This window comes from Euprymna scolopes, chromosome 40, assembly GCF_053919585.1.
Source record: "Euprymna scolopes isolate OS-2025 chromosome 40, ASM5391958v1, whole genome shotgun sequence".
Lineage (NCBI taxonomy): Eukaryota > Metazoa > Mollusca > Cephalopoda > Sepiida > Sepiolidae > Euprymna > Euprymna scolopes.
In genome coordinates, this window is record NC_136521.1 from 2,742,059 (window position 1) to 2,757,446 (window position 15,388).

Genomic DNA, 15,388 nt, shown 5'->3' on the forward strand with positions numbered 1-15,388 from the left:
AAATCCAACGACCCCGAAATATGATAAACAATGTTTGATTAATGAATGAATTACATATTTGTAACATGTACTGATTATTAAATAAAAAAAACACTAAATAAAATATCTGAAGCAACATCTTTTTGTCTACATTGGTGTGGCAATATTTGCTCTGATACGCAACTCTAAGTGATAAATCTATCCATATGTCTCTATATAAGTGATTGGTTTGGTTGTTTTTGTTTTACGGCATATCAACCCATTTTCAGGTTATTTAATGCCGAATCCAGTCATTTTGAAGAAAAAATTTTAATAGAATACGTTTGGAGTTTTTTTTTTTTTTTGCTTGTTTTTTTTTTTCAAGTCGGTTTCTATTTAACCCATAGTTGGGACCCTAACAGGTACTACCACCGCGGGTCAGAATGAACCTGGAAGCAATGGCAATTAAGGGATCGCTCCATATTCCCTAAAGCCCAAAAGCTGGGGCCTCAACATCGGATATAGTTAAAGGTCATACCTAGAACCTCTATATAAGTGAAAATGTGTGTGAGGGTACTTCTCAACCTATATGCCCAACGGATTTTTTGATCAACAGACTGGAAATTTGATATATAGGGTGATCAGACATGTAGAAAACTTTTTAGCCAGTTTTCGTCCGGAAAATGGGGCGTTAACGGGTTAAAATTTAAATATTTGTATGTAGGAGTCATCGGATTTTCATCTGTTTGCTAACTGTTTCACGAATGCGCATGCGCCAAGAGCTCACATTCCAGATTCCTTATGTTAAGAATAAACCGTTTATAAACATCACTGTAAACCATGTGTCACGCTTGTCTAATGGTTATCGTACTTGACTCATTGAGTTTATGTTTTGGTTTCGATCTCAACTCGAGTGTTTTTATTTTTATTTTACTTCCAACACGCTTGAGATAAAAGCATAATACGCGCATGCACAAGTCTCACCTCTCACCCCCACGTTTTATTACTTGATTTTTCTTAAAATGAATTTAACGATATGTTTAATACCCACGGTATTTCTTTTCATAATAAAAAAAAAAATAATTCTGCATTAATTAAAATAATATATTCATGCGTATTTTACGACCGGGCAACACCAGATTGCTTGCTAGTATATCTATAAAAGTGATAATGTACGCCTAAAGATACTTCTAAACCTATATGTAACGAAGCCGGGCGACACCGGATAACCTTGCTTCCTAGGTTGAGGGTGAGTGGGATGGAGCTGGGCGAGAGGTCTCAGTCCCATCTCGTGAGAAACCAACAAATTGTCATCGGTTGACAAGTAAATTATTTGGAGTTCAAAAGGGCCAGATTAAAGATAAGCCAGATGTCGGGTTGGCGAGGTAAACGCAAGGAGGTCTGGGAAGGGTCGACGAGTAAAGTCGACGATCCGAGTGTAAATGATAACATGATTCACTTAAACCAACAAGTTGGAGGTGATGAGAGAGAGAAAGAACAAACCCGAAAACAATTGAAATAGTCATTCTAATTTTAAGGGAACAAATTGGTTAATTGCCTAGAGAGATAACTAATTCTCGGAATTGAATCGAGAGGGGGTCGGTTGGGAAGGAGAGAGAGAGAGAGAGAAAGAATTATGATTACCCATCGAATAGAGAGATTGGGTCGACTGCAGAAGGAAGGGGAGGATGACGTTTAATAAAACTACTGCGGAGATAGACAAAAGAAGAGAATCGGACAGTCTGTCGAACAGAGGAGTCGGGAAGCCACGCGTTCCGCCAGCCTCTTCTAATTGAGACGAAGAGAACTAACAAGACCGCCACTTAGAGTTTTTGTTTAAATACACTGTGGGGGTTGCATTCCAAGCCTGACGAAAGTATAAGGGACGAGCCGAGCCTTGATGTATACCGAATCACTAAATGAACAGCCTAAACTATCCTCATCGTTGTTGATTGTTTCCATTTATACTTGTGAAGACTGCCCTTCGATTTCAGCATAACCAACTTGACTTTCCAGCCGTCGCAGACAGAGAGAGAGACGGCCACCGACGAGAAGACGATCACGACAGAAATTACCAAGAATTCCCGATTGGGCGTTACAACACTAGACGGCCAGATACCAACGTCCAATTCGGAGAGACTCAGTAGAGAGAGGGAGAGAGACGGATGCTTGTGCGGGGTCCGAGGCTCGAAGGAGCGAAAATATAGCCAACCGTCCTTAGGGTTAGTGCGCGTCGTTTTTCACCGTGCGCGCGCGACCCCTGCGAGGGAGAAAGGGTTATATATATATACTTAACGAATTTTCTTATCTACAGACTTGAAAGTTAGTATATAGGGTATTCAGAAATGTGAAAAAACATTGTAATCCATTTTTATCGGGAAAATGAGGGCTGCTAGTCCATTATTCCAGGCAGTAGGGCTCCGTGCCCAACATTTTTATAAACGGTAAACTACACAGACTGACGACCTAGATTGATTGGGTGCTGTACTAACGTTAGTTAATCTATATAATCTATTATCTCACCTGGAATTGGCTAGGAGTCGTATTTCTTTGAACTTAGTTTGAAATTTTGAATACATTACAATCAATCAGAATTTTACTTTTGAAACATCTGTTCTCATCGAATAATGAAAATTAATGCTGGTTAGTTGTTTTTGTTTTACAGCATATCAACCCTTTTCAGGTTATTTAATGCCGAATCCAGTGATTCTGAAGAAAAACATTTTAATGCAATATAGTTGGGGGGTTTTTCTAAGTCAGTTTCTATTCAACCAATAGTTGGGACCCTAACAGGTACTACCACTCCGGGTCAGAGTGAACCTGGGAGAAATAGCAATTAAGGAGTGCCTCCACACTCCCCAAAGCCCGCAAGCTGGAGCCTCACCATCGGATATAGTTTAAGATCATATCCAGGACCTCTTTATATTTGACTTCACCAAATTCGGCAAATATTTGATACTCCAACGACCCAATCAAAATCAAAATCTAATATTTGCTACTTTAATATCCAAATCCAAATTCAATGGTGCAGTTCCAACGTCCAACTCCGACTCAAATACTTTATACTTCAACATTTGTATTAAATCCAATATTCGCTACTCCAAGATCAATATTTTTGTCCAATACTTTCTACTCCAACACCCAACTCAAATGAAACACTTGCCAATCAAAAGTCAAACTCCAAACCCAATATTTACTCCTCTAACGGCCAACTCTAACTCCAATACGTGTTACTCCAACATCTAAATCCAATACTTGCTACTGTAACATCCAACTCTAATTCCAACACTCCCAAATCCAATCTTTGCTACTCAAACGTCCAACTTCAACTCAAATACGTTCTACTCCAAGTTCCAAATCAAATATTTTATCCAAATCCAAATCCAATATTTTATACTCAAACGTCCAACTCCTACTCCAATACTTGCTACTCCAACGTTCAAATTTAATCCAATACTTGCTAATCCAACATCAAACTCAAAAATAAACAAGTCTCTGAAAACCCTGATATTTTTTATTAGCCCCCAAAATCATTTCATTTGCATAACAGTTGACAAACTCATTAAAAAAGTATTAACTGCCATTTTTTTGTTCATCTTTTGTCTGCGTTGGACTTTGCAATTTGCAAAAAACAGGTTTGTAGTAATTTTTAATCGCAGTGACCAATTATGATTGGAGGTTGCCGTTAATTTAAATTACCATTGTTGTCCAAATTGGTCTTATCCATTCATTAACAACTAATCTGACTGGAGCTTCTCAATAGGCTAAAATTTAGGTCAGCAATTAAAAAAATATTTTAAGAAAATAAACGCCATATTGGCAACCTATTACATCGAAGTAAAAACAAAAGTGTATAGCCATTTTTAAATGAATTTTCACCCCAGACAAGGCACGGTGCCATTTTGATGTAGGGCTACTATCAGGGACATGATTGTGGAGAAACTATCTCGGGAGTTGAGCAGCAATATGCATTTTTACATTACACTTGAACTTCTGCATGTCAATACAGATAGGGAAGCAGGAACTCGGCAGGGAATTCCAAACCTAGCAATTCTGGGAAAGAAACTGTTAGAGTAGAAGGTTTTCGGTACATGGTTAGGGTTAGGGTTAGGGTTAGTAGGAGTAGTATTTGTTGCTTGTCGTTTTTATTGGGGATATTTACCTCGAGGGGGTACAAGGGCTTGTAGTTCGTTGGAGTATATACCATTAACTGTAAAACAGAGAGACGGATGCAACATTTCGAAGACTAGCTGACAGTTCGAGACCTATTAGGTGGACGACTCTCTTTTAAACCCTGTCCAGGTGTGAAAGCTCAGTAATAGATAGTGGGGAATGCCCTTTTCTCTACCCTGCAACCTCTCTCCCACAGAAGAGACGTTGCTAGCCTATCTTTGTTTTATCGTTATTTCCATGGAAGGTGCTCGTCTGAACTCCAATCTCTGGCCCCCCCTCGCCAATCTTTCACGAAAAACACCCGTCTATCTGAATCCACTGTGAAAAATTTCCCCCACTCTATATCTGTTCCTAAATCAAAACGCGGATTCCATGAACAAAGCTTCTTTCTTAGAACTGCACGTCTGTTGAACTCTGTTCCGTCTGCCTGCTTCCCTCCGGACTGCAACTTGGATGTCTTCAAGTCCAATGTTAAGAAATTCCTAATGAACCGCCCCCTTAATTAACCACTTCATCAAATCTCCACACTAACGTAATGTACTTGCAATAACCCTTATCCCTGAGTGGCTTCCGGGCCTTGATAAGTGGTGATCACTGTGTAAAAAAAAAAGATGCACCAACCAAAATGTGATAATAATCCTCCATACATAGGCGAGTGGTGGCCTTGTTGAGGTAGAGGATATTTGCAGACGTAAGTAACCTTCTAGAACAGTAGAGAGAGCCCCTTTTTTTCGCTGAGGCTACTATTTCGGATCAGTTACTACAGGGTATGTTCATGTTTGATTTACTTCTGCAGATAAGCACAATAATGGAGGCAAGAAAGAGGGAGGGAATTACAAACTTTACCAGTCCAAGAAAAGAAACTATTAGAGTGAAAAGTCATCTTTGGGCCTCAATAGTTAAGGGGAGGGATTTTGCTTCTTGTCCAGTTAGCAAATTCCATGAAATTACTCGAGATGCAACATTGCGGTTATAAGACAGAGGTTGTGGCATGGTTGATAATAGTGAAGAAACTATTAGCTTTAAGACAAAACCGACTTTTTACCGACGCTGATTTACGTAAACAACTTTTTTAAAATCTGATGAAACTTAAGCATCGTTTTACACAGGATAAAAAACGAAGGCAAACAATAGTAAATATTCACAGGCAACCCGGCACTGCCCGGTCGTAACATACGGTTCAATATGATGTTGTTCGAATGTTTAGAGGTGTGTGTTGAGCAAAAATAAAAAAAAAAACGTGGTAGTAGATAGTCAGGATCGAACCTGTACCGCAAAGGAGGGAAATAATGTAAAAAAAAAACGCCTGACGTCTTTCCTCTTGCGTTCATCGCTAAACCAGTTTAAATTAAGGCTAGTCAATCGAAAAGAAAAGATGACTTTCGAAAATATCGATGTAAAACCTGACCCCCTCCTTATAGAAATGTGCCCAGTTGAGAGCGAAGGAATTAATGTTTTTAGCCAATTTTTCGATATCTATCGAATGTTTTAGGCAGATATACAAATATACATACATACATACATACATGCATACATACATTTAAACAGAGAGGTGAGATTTATATTATAGATTATATTGGGCCCAATATATAGTGGTCGTAGATATGACCTTAAACTATGTCGGATGGTGATGCCCCAGCTTGTGGGCTTTGGGGAGTGTGGAGCCACCCTTTACTTGCCATTGCTCCCAGATCTACGCTGACCCTAGTGGTAGTACCTGTTAGGCTCCTAACTATTGGTTGAATAGAAACCGACTTGAAAAAAAAAACAGCTATACGGTGACCCTACTAGTAGTACCTGTTAGGGTTCAATAGAAACCGACTTAAAAAGCAACAAATATATTATATAAAAAAATTCTTCAAAATCACTGGATTCGGCATTAACCTGAAAAGGGCTGATATGTTGTAAAATAAAAACAAACAAACAAACCAATATATAGCAATGATTTAAAACGAAATGACTCGTGCACCTGAATCGAAACAAAACGTTTTACGCACGATTTACTTTTTTTTCCTTTTACGTTAATGACTGCTCAAATTCGATATGTTGCAGCGTAATTTGCAATTGTATTTCGAGTGCCGCCAGCAAGAGATTTGAACTTTCAACTTCAAAGAGTGTGTAGCAACTGAAATTTATTAAGTAGTTTTTCAACTATGCCACGGGTAGCCATGCGAATGAGACACATACAATAACTTAAAATGATCTAAGGCGAAGTGTATTTTTATGTCCGTCTGTGTCACCCATTTCAATTAAATTAAGTTTAAGAAGTAAAAAACTCGATAATATAACATTAGTCCCTCTCTCCAGAATAAATCCTCTCTAAATAAAGCCTTGAATAATCCTCTGCAGACGTCACCCTGTATAATCTGTCTGCATTAAAAGCAGGAAAAACAGTGAGGATGAGAAGTAGGAAAAGCGGTCATTAATAAGAGGAAAAATTAATTTACATTTTTATATCTAGAACGGACAAGTAAGTCCCCCGCAGACTATTAAAAATAACGTTTGAAAAGATTGAATGAATTAAACACGAAAGGCGCGAAAAAGTAGAGAGCGCATAAAGAACATTTTATAATTTACAATCGTCGTATTAGTCAATACCTCGTCCTTGTCATTCGACAGTTAGTACATTTTCATGTTTTCAAAAAATTAAGTTAACACACACACGCACACACATATATATATACACACACAGACACACACACACACACACACACACATATATATATATACATATATATATACTTGAAAGTACTTCTTTTAAACTCCTCGGCCTAACGTTTACAGGGAATATGAACTGGAGTAGATACATTGAGAGCATTGCCAAGGCCGCTGCAAGGAAGGTTGGCTCCCTCTACCGTGCTAGAAAACTACTCACGCCTGACAGTATCCTGTACTTCTATAAGGCCACGATTCGCCCATGTATGGAGTACTGTTGTCACATCTGGGCTGGTGCATCTGCTGCTTGTCTCTAGCTCCTGGACAGGGTTCAAAAGAGAGTCGCCAACCTGATAGGTCCTGAACTGCCATCTAGGCTTCAGGCTCTGTCCTATCGACGAGATTTGCATCCCTCTGCCAGTTCTACAAATACTTTAATGGTGAATGCTCTGACGAACTGAAAACACTTGTACCTCCTCGACGTAACTACTCCCGACAAACCCGGCAAGCTACTAAGTCTCATCCCTTTACAGTGGATATCCCTAGGTGCAAGAAGGCTTTTTACACCAATAGCTTTTTCCCCAGAACTGCAGGTCTTTGGAACTCCCTTCCGGGATTTTGCTTTCCAAACTGTACTGATATGTAGAAGTTCAAGTGTAATGTGAACAAACATCTTTCTACTCATCTCCCTGTATAACGCCCCTGCTAATTAAGTCCCTGATAGTAGCCCCCTGCTTTAAAGTGGCATTGTGCCTTGTTTGGGGTAAAAATTGAATAATATATATATATATATATATATATATATATATATATATATATATATATATATATATATATAATAGAAAACGCGAGCATGAAAAGTAATATGGTTTAGATTTAAACATGGAAAAGTAAAAGTACTAGTTGTTAAAACTGAGAAAGGAAAGCCGATATTTTAGGAAAAATATAATTCATTTATAATTTTTTATAGGTTTTGCAGAGTAAAGAACTTTTTTAATTCGATTTTTATGTAATCGATTTTTATTTAACAATGCAATATTTTAAATTCTAAACTTACATTTTTTTTACAAAATTTCTGGGTTTTTTTTTCTTCTTTTTCAGTTTTAACAACTAATCTTTTTACTTTTCTGTTTAAATCTTAACCATATTACTTTTAATGTTCGCATTTTTCTATGTAATCCATAACTTTTCCATGCTTAGCTTTGTAAATAAAATTTTCACTCCCTGTTTCACCTGTTACTTGTGTAATATTAGCAACAGTACAGCTTAGGAACAAATCAGGAAAGCGGTAAATTATTAGCGAAAGAATTATTATATCCTATTACGGCATCATTTCCGCCTTTCCCAGTCGATTTCAGGTAGAATAACACATTTGGATTCTATGGTAAAAGCAGCCAATAAAAATCAACCGTCTTTCCGTTCCTTACAGATTCTGAGAATTTTTTAACACAGTAATTTTATTATAACTTTTGTTTTATTGACTAAAAATTGATTTTTTTCTCAAAATACATCTGAACAGATGACCTTTAATTTGTAAAAATTGCTTGAAATTTAGTCGCAAAATGAGTTCTAAATAAATAGTTTTAAATAAGTAAAATTCACATTTAACACGGAAGTGTTCGAATTATGCACACACACATACACAAACACACACACACATATATATATATATATATATATATTATAATTCGAACACTTCCATGTTAAGTGTGAATGTATTTATATATATACGTGTGTGTGTGATTTCTATGAATTAATATACGAAAGTATCATTTTATGTTTAACTTTTCAGTATTTACTTATATATATATATATATACAACTATATATATAACTATATATATAACTATATGTATATATATATATATATATATATATATATATATATATATATATATATATATATATACTAGATTACTCGTGACCCACTCGGTCAGTATGTTATATAAACTATGGAATTCATGTATGAGTGTGACACTTGTGACGTAAAGAAAATAGTTTTTTTTGACATAACAGAAACTTTTCTATGAAAATATATTAAAATGAAAAATCACGGACGGGTCATTAAAACAGGAAAAATCCTCCCTATTCGTGTAACGTTACCTATTTTTCCGACTAATCGCTCAAAAATCAAAAATTAAACATGATTCTTCTACGAATCGAACGCCGACGAAAGTCCTTTAGCAGCAAAAACGCATATGAACCTTCCGATGAGAAACATAAGAATGAAAAACCCATATTGGAATCCTTCAACAAAGTTATAGAAACTTAAGATCTAAAAAATAAATTAATAAAGCCTGAAGCAAAAAAAATAAATAAAACCTAAATAAATGAAATAAAACAAAACCAATACTGAACCAGATTAGTAAATGTTTCAACAAATTCACCGTTATCAAAACTATTTTGTATCTATAAATGTAAATAAAAAGAAAAAAGAAGGAAGGAAGGAAAAGGGGCGGATAGAGAGTAGTAGTAGTAATAGCAGTAGAAGTAGTAGTAGTAGTAGTAGTAGTAGTAGTCGCTTTACTACAGTTTTTCTTAAGTTTGTAAACGGGTTAAAGTTGTGTAGTTGTAAGAAACTAGCACCAGTATAGTTTTAATAAAAATAGTTGCAAAACGCCACCACTCTTCCCATGTTAAAAATTATTTCGAAATAATAGCGTTAATATTTCAGTGCGCAGGGCAAAATCTGCAAAAGAGGCGATTTGTGTTTATTTGTCTACGTTGTTATGAGTTAATGTTTATGCGCGCATGCGCAACCGGATGTTGTAAACCGGAAAGTGGGTTACATCATTCGTTACAAGGTCATTTGTGTTTTAAAATTATATGTATATATATATATTTATATGTATATATATATATATTTCCAATAGACCAACTAAGAACCCCAAAAGAACATAACAAAGAACAAATTTTAGCATACGTCTCTACATACAACACAAACAACCCAGAACTATTCACACAGATAACAAAAAACCTTATCCTCCTCAATCAGAACGACAAACTAAACAACATACTTAAAACAACAAAAATAATAAAAAGCAAACGCCAACCCAAAAATTTAAAACACATCGTAACTTCCTCAAATCTCGTCCCACACACTACGAAAGGGGTTACAAAATGCAACAAACCGCGATGTGGAGTATGTGACATAATAATAGAAGGTAACACATACACATTCAAAAACCCAGCACAAACATTCAAAATAAAAAAGGATCTAAATTGTACCTCCAGAAATGTAGTATATGCACTAAGATGCACAGCATGCAACAAATTCTACATAGGCGCCACGAAAAACTTCAGCAATAGAGTGGCCTTACATAAGAGCAACATCAAAATTGCAGAAAACAGACACTTCTATGTTTCAAAACACGTACACACATGCAGTGGAAACAGCTTCAAAATAATGCCAATCTTCCAAACAGACAATTATTTTTATTTACTTACACAGGAAAAAAAAACGTCATCACAAGATTCACTCCTAAACTGAACAGAGCCTAATATCAACAGACAAAAACATGAAATACAAGGCACACTCGCATACACATCCATATACATATACACACCCACACATAAATCAGAACCGACACATTAAAACACACACACGTGCGCGCATACAACCACACACAGACATAACACCTCTATCTCTAATATAACACACTGAACAATACCAACCCTTCTTAACCTGGAAACCAACAACACTAGGAAACACCTAGAACCATAGTATAATATCTGTTCCAACACCTCGCTCCCTCCTCAGTCAGTGGAGGAGAACCCCCTCATGACTGAGACAACTATCATCCCTTCTATCATCTCCCTCCCATACCTATACCCCTCCAATTGCCTCCCTCTGGGGAAAAAAATCTTCCCCAAACTAGGAACTGTCCATACCCACATGGGTTGACAAATAAATAGAAACATTAAAAAATACCCTATACATATTTTCAAATACACCCCTCTTTCTAAGCAAACATAATATAAGGAATACCCGAAAAGACTGAAACGAAAAATCACAATACTAAAATCCAAGAATCCAGAAAATAAATATCAAAATAGAATGAAAGCACCCCTACCCATATTTCAGAAGAGCTGCCCCTCTCCTCACACATACACATTAGTAACGACCTTGGATCACAGTCACCTTCCTAGGGAAGCAAATACCCTCATAATACAATAAAACAGTACACACATTCTCAAACCAATAAAAGAAAACACACACACAGACACACCCTACCCTAAAGGAAAAGGAAAAAAATACAAGCAGAAAGAGAGAGAGAAACATAACACAAGAGTGACTACAGCCGAGGTCAGCGGCCTCGACAAGCCCAATAAAAGAGTAATAAAAATTGAACATGCCAAAACGCGTAATAACGATTTCAATGATTTAAAAACATTATTACAATGATCCAAACATAATTCTCAATGAAAAACCAACACACGGAATAATAAAATAATGTTTAAAAATACATATTGTTGGTGACTATCCCCTTATTTAAATATATATATATATATATATATATATATATATATATATATGAATAAAATAAAGCAAGATATAAACGATGCTTTAGACGATAAAAACGATGCTTTTGTTCATTTATTATTATATTACCTATGATTGGGGCTATATTATAAAATCCTTTTCTTTGTTTGATGGTGTTAATGTTTGAAATTAAAGCAGATTCAATAAGTCTCCGTTTTGCTCTATCTGGGATGGATTTTAAGATTTTTGCACGTCCAAAAACATTGATTTTGATCCTGGTTGATAAAAAAAATGCATATATGTATATAACCCGACCCCCCTCCACACACTAGATATAAATTCTCTTTTCATCATGAAATTTTTTCTCTCCAGTACAGAAAGAGAACTAAACTTCTCCTCTCTCGCATGTGATATGACCGTCTTCCTGTACATTCTCGCCTAGAAATCCTGATGATGTCCCCTGAAATAGGGACGAAACGTTGATTTTATTTTTGTTTTTACTCTTTTAGGTTTTTCCTTTTTAGTCACATATATATATATATATATATATATATATACATATATATATATATATACATATATATATGTCTGTTTTTAGTTTAGTTTAGTTTCGTTTCGTATATGCAAACATGTCATGTAATAGATTATAATTATTGATGTTATTTTTATAAGTATGACTATATCAATTATAATTAATAAATTTACTAATTATTAAATAGAATATTTCGATAGAATATTAAAAAATTAATAAGGAATGTTAGTACAAATTGTTGCGTCTTGTGACTTTATTTTTGAACTTCAAAATAGGGTAAGGTAAACATATTAATGGTATTTGCAGCTTCTCTTCCAATTTTCGGGTTTGAATCATGTAAATTAACACTTTATTTACTTTTGGTAGATTGATTGTTGATACTTCTTCTGATGAGTTAAGGGCAAAATAGATTCACTGATTGATATAATAATTTAGTGGTTGATTTTGCGTGACTAAACAAATAATGTCAACCGAATTAAAGGAACAAATAATAAAATGGTCAACATCATAAATTTTGGAATATAATTTTTTGTAATTTTTTCACAATATATTTATATATATATGTATCTATATGTATATATATATATATATATATATATATATATATATATATATATATACTAGCAAAAGTACCAGTCGTTGACTGGGTCAAAAAAGGCTACAGAAAATGGACTCTGATTTAATCAAGTATGATAGATTATGAAAAGGAAGGGTTGTATAAAGATAGCTTCGAATTTGGGGGTATCTAAACCAAACAAAATATGATGAAAGTAAAAATAAAATAGATAAACTCAATTTATTATATCATACCTGTTCATACTGAAACACTTATCACAATATTCTGTGGAACTATATTAAAAAACCTTGTTAACATTTGTGACATATTTCCATTCTATGGAGGTCAGGTGCGAACGAACACACCATAATTTTATTATACCATATTTCTTCAAACTGAAACATAATTATAAAAGTATACTTACGCAGATAAATATGAAAAATATTTATTAAAGTGTGTGCCTATTTTCATTGTATAGAGGGCAGGCGCGAACGCAGACCCCACAATTTTATTATACCATCCCTATTTAAGTTAAAATATACTTATCAAAGTATTCTTATGTACATCTATATCAAAAACACTTGTAAATGTTTTTTTTTAATTTTTTAATTTTTTTTTCCATACTTTGTGGACAAGGCGCGTATGCAGACCCCGCAATTTTAATGAACCACCGTTCTGCCAGATCAAATATACACATACCTGTGTCTCAATACATCTTCTATCATTATATATAATCAGTTTTTTAAAAAAGTCAACCATATAGGAGCCTATTCGTGGCCACACACACACACACACACACATTTATATTATATGTATATATATATATATATATATATATATATATATATATATTCCATAATTATTTACCAACATTGTTTCAGGCAAACTAATTTTCCCTTATCTCTCTATCTCTCTATCTATCAAAAATCTATCGATCTATCAATATATAAAGCGTGTCAGCACACGTGTTTCGCCGTATATGACTCAACAGGGTGGATGATACATATATATATATGACGTGAACACCCTCGACAAACCCGACAGGCTGCTAAATCCCACCCCCACACTGTAGAGATCCCTAGATGTAAAAGATCTTTTTACTCCAATAGTTTCTTCCCCAGAACCGCAAGACTCTGGAATTCCATTCCAGGTCCCTGCTTCCCCAACAGTACTGACGTGCAGAAGTTCAAGTGTAACGTGAACCGACACCTTGCTGCCCAAATCCCTACATAGTACCCCAGTAGTTGTTGCCCCTGATAGTAGCTCCCTACACCAAAGTGGCAATTTGCCTTGTTTGGGGTGAAAATGTAATAATATATATATATATATATATATATATATATATATATATATATATATATTTCCGTTGAAATATATTTTCCTGTAATATATACCAATCCTTATCTAAGAAGCTCAATGTAATTACAGAGCAATATAGTGAATAAATGACAAAATACTATATTCCAAAAGAAATTTGTATTGATAAAATAACTAAGTGATTGATTTGGCGCTACAAAATAGATACTGTCAATAATTGTTAATGCCAATTGAATTAAAGGAATAAATTATAAGATGATCAACATCATGAATTTTGGAATATACTATTTTGTCATTTATAAACACACACACACACACACACACACACATATATATATATATATATGTATATATATATATATATATATGATTTTCAGAATGTGAGAGATTGCATCTGTGCAGGGTTTCACGATTAACGCCAGTCGTTATATATATATATATATATATATATATATATATATATATATATATATATTATCATTATTATTATTATTATTATTATTATTATTATTATTATTTACCATAATAATTATTAAAGACCTACATAAACTTATGTTTCATCCATCTTGAATCATCTGTGCAGAGTTTCACGATTAACGCCAGTCGTTTTATATATATATTTCTTATCGTTGAGCACTTTCAGTTGTAATAAAGTCGGTCAACTTAGCTCATACGCGCATATCATCATATAAGGATTAGATCACTCTGACTGATGTTAAAAGCATTTAATAAGAACAAATTATTCAATTGTATCTCTCGCGATTTACGGTAGCCTACTGGTTCGGTTCCTTGCTAATGAAGCCAGACATTACTTCTCTTGCCGGCATTCGTAACCTTCGACTGGCGTTAATCGTTACGCCCTGCACTGATGATTTCCGGGAGGATGAAACACTAGTGTCTGTAGGTATTTAATAATTATTATAGAAAATAAAAATAATAATAATAATAATAATAATAATAATAATATATATATATATATTATTATTATTATTATTATTATTATTATTATTATTATTATTATTATTATTATTATTATTATTTAAATTAAAACAAACACTTGCCCGATTCGGATACATACACAGCTATGCGGATTACCAGTATATAGCTTGGGAATTGTTACTAAACGGATGTAAAGAACGTATAATATGGATTTTACCAAGCAAGTTGGATCAACAAAAACATTCATATCCTTTTTTGTACAAATCCTCCGGCTACAGGACTTCTTATAAATGTATTATTTTCACTTTGACTTTCCATGTCTCATTGACTTTAGCAAATAGGGTGCATACCTTTATAACTATTTGCTAATATTTTCTCTCCTCTGATGAGATGGTAGACACCGAAACCCTATCGGTTAAGGAGATTAATTTTCTAAAACATTCTTTGTCTTGCTTAGAATCATAAAAAGTCTTTGGTATGAAACTGAACCACTTCATTTCATTTCAATGAGAGTTTTTTTAAATTCATTGAATTACAGTTTAATTTATATATATATATATATATATATATATATATATATATATATATATATATATTATTCAAAATGGTGTAATGGAAAAATATAAAGGTAATAGCAGCTTCTCTTCCAATTTTCGGATTTTTACCATGTCAACCCACATTTTAATTCCTTTTGACTGATTGATCGTTGCTATTTCTTCTGATGAGTTAAGGGCATAATAGATTCACTGATTGATATAATAGTTAAGTGATTGATT